This window comes from Dromiciops gliroides, chromosome 4 (assembly GCF_019393635.1).
Source record: "Dromiciops gliroides isolate mDroGli1 chromosome 4, mDroGli1.pri, whole genome shotgun sequence".
Lineage (NCBI taxonomy): Eukaryota > Metazoa > Chordata > Mammalia > Microbiotheria > Microbiotheriidae > Dromiciops > Dromiciops gliroides.
The window spans coordinates 224,472,100-224,474,998 of NC_057864.1; the positions used below are offsets into that span (position 1 = coordinate 224,472,100).

The 2,899-nt window shown below is 41.9% G+C and overlaps 1 pseudogene; it reads left to right on the forward strand.

Moving 5' to 3' along the window:
* Positions 1 to 451: 451 nt before the first annotated feature.
* On the forward strand, positions 452 to 792 carry LOC122726559 (annotated as a pseudogene).
* The last annotated feature ends 2,107 nt before the right edge of the window (positions 793 to 2,899 follow it).

The window sequence follows — 2,899 nt, forward strand, 5'->3', positions numbered from 1 at the left end:
GGCACAGTTTAATAACTTTTTTAGTGTAGTTCCAAAGTGCTTCCTATAATGGTTGAAATAGTTCCCAGCTCCACCTACAGTGCATTAATTTATTTGTTTCCCCATGCTATGTTCAGAATTTATCATTTTCCTTTTCATCTTTCTAATCTGATTGGTGTGAGGTTGTTTTAATGTGCATATTAGTGATTTAGAACATTTTATATGACTATTGGTAACTTGCATTTCTTCCTCTAAAACCTGCCTATTCATATCCCCTGACCATTTATCAGTTGAATAATTCTTCCCTTTTTCTATTCTAAATTTTTTTATTATTTAGTTCTTATATTTATTGATTCTTTAAAAAATTTCTTTGTTGTCCAGAATCAATTCCAGGCAGCAGTGAAAACAGAGCCAGATCACAGAGGCAGCCATGGAGCAAGGAAGTGCAAAGGTCAGAGGGACCACCAGCATCATGGGACTCTTAAACAAGCCCAAGAAAGAGATGACCCCTGAGGAACTACAGAAGCAGGAAGAGGAGGAATTCAACACTGGGCCCCTGTCGGTGCTCACACAGTCAGTGAAGAACAACACTCAGGTTCTTATCAACTGCCGCAAGAACAAGTTCCTGCCTTTGACAGGAAGTGCAACATTGTCCTGGAGAATGTGAAGGAGATGTGGATGGAGGTACCCAAGAGCAGCAAAGGCAAGAAGAAGTACAAGCCAGTGAACAAAGATCATTACATTTCCAAGATCTTCCTGAGAGGGGATTCAGTCATCATGGTCCTCAGGAACCCACTCATTGCTGGCAAGTAGTGCAGCCAGAGACTCCCTCTCCTGACCAGCACCTGACTCAGCCCAATGGAGAACCCCAGGCTCCCCTCAGTTTTCCTTTTGTGAATAAAGCCTTGCTCTTTTTTCTTAAAAAAAAATTTCTTTGGATTCCTCATGGAATTTAAAATTTCTGAAGTAACAAGTTTGAGCTCTCTCCTAATTTCTATCTTTGTAGATCTTGCCCATTATCTTTTTTTCTTCTTCTGTTGCATCTCAATCAACATAAAGTTGTCAATTCTTAAGGGAAGTGAAGAAGATAAAAATATTGCCCGATGGTTGAAATTACTCTGTATCTCTAATTTTGAAGTCTAACTATGATCTTTCTCTTTCCAATTTGCCATGTATTCTTTTCACTGAATCCTTGCCCTTCTACATTTCAGGGGACTGGTTGCCCCCAAGAGTTCCAATTTCTCTTCTTCTAAAGAACCATGCTATCTAATCATAACACCCTCAGAAGAAGTAATTTCTCTGTGCACTAATTCCCCTTACATTAGACCCATTCTAAAGTCTTCATGTCTTATTGTAGACATTTACCTCTTCAACTGTGGGAGTGTTTTTCAGTGGGAAACCCTCCTTCTATTAGGTTAAAACATTTCCCCTTTATTCTCCCATTTCAATCCCTTCCTCTTGCCACCTCTCACATTTTCCTCTTTCTCCTTTTCTTTCTAAGGGATTACAGGAGTTATGCTCCATTTACAATTCCCTTATGGACTACCTCAAACATTCCCCTCAATCTCCTCTCTCACCATATATACTGTTATGGGGGAAATAGGTGGGGACTTGGGGTTGGGGTTCTTAGGAATTCCTCTTTAAAGAATTACACTCTCTTGCACACAAATCAAATTAGAATAAAATAATATTTTATTTAGGTGCTAGTAAAAGGAAACCAAGAGAGAAGTCTTTGTACTTCTCATGGGGAGAAGGCATGGCACAATGCCATGGTTCTCTGAGATACCTATCTCCTTGAGCTGGAGACAGGCAGATACTTTTATAGAGGACCGATGATGGTCTGAAGGGGTGATCATATAACTGTGGAAAGTTCCCTTTTTGGGAGAGGACCATCCTCCACTGGTGGTGGCTGAGGGAAGTTGGGCAAGAGGTAGCTCCAGTCTCTCAAGCCATCTCTATCCCCCTCATGCCAGAAAGGCTACAGCAACACCTAATCTTATCTCCCCAAGGGGTGGGGGAGACTGGAATGAAGGGTGCTGGTACTGGAGCTAACTCAGTCCTGAACAGGTGCCACTTATCTCTTTAGGTATGTCTGCCCTTTGGTTTAGTGTCTCAAGGAGAAGGTTCATTGATTTCCCCCAGAAAACTTCTGAGGTACCCCAGGCCCATAATGTATACATTCTCATATTTCTTTGATTTACTTCCACAAAATACAATAATTTACCTTTAGAGATAGTATGTGGATTTTCCAGGGCTCCTCCTCTACTTTTTTTTTATTTCTTTAAAATCTGTTTTTGCCTTTATCCCATTACTGATTCAGTCAATCCTGGGGAGCAGGTGCTATTATTATCCATGTTTTATATGTGAAATACAAGGACCAAAATCACAGTTCCAGGGCAGAGAAGAGTGCTTATGATCATTCAGAGGCCAGGAGAGCAGTGACCACACTTCTCCTTGGATCATGCCACCTTGGAAGAACTGAGGGCTTTGCAGACCCCAAAACTATCTCTGAAAAAAAAAGCACCTGGGAGGAATGAAAGTCTCTCTTGGATAAGGATGGTAGAAGATAAGACTAGGGAAATCTGCTTTGTCTGCCTTGTAGTCACATACAAATACAGCTTTTTATCATGTTGTCATGGGGTGCAGAGCACCCCAGAAGTTCTCTGGGGCACACCAAGGAATCTTCTCCTTGAGAAACTAAACCAGAGGACAGATAACGCCTAGAGAGATAAGATGAACCAAACCGGACTGAGCTAGCTTCGGATTCCTACCCTTCATTTTGGTCTCCCTTACCCTGGGGAGATAAATTTGGGTGTGGCTTCGGCCTTTGTGTTCTGAAGAGGGATCTGTAGCCACCCCTCACCCAATTCCTTTAGTCACTACCAGTGGGGGATGGTCCTCCCCTCCTCACCCAATTCCC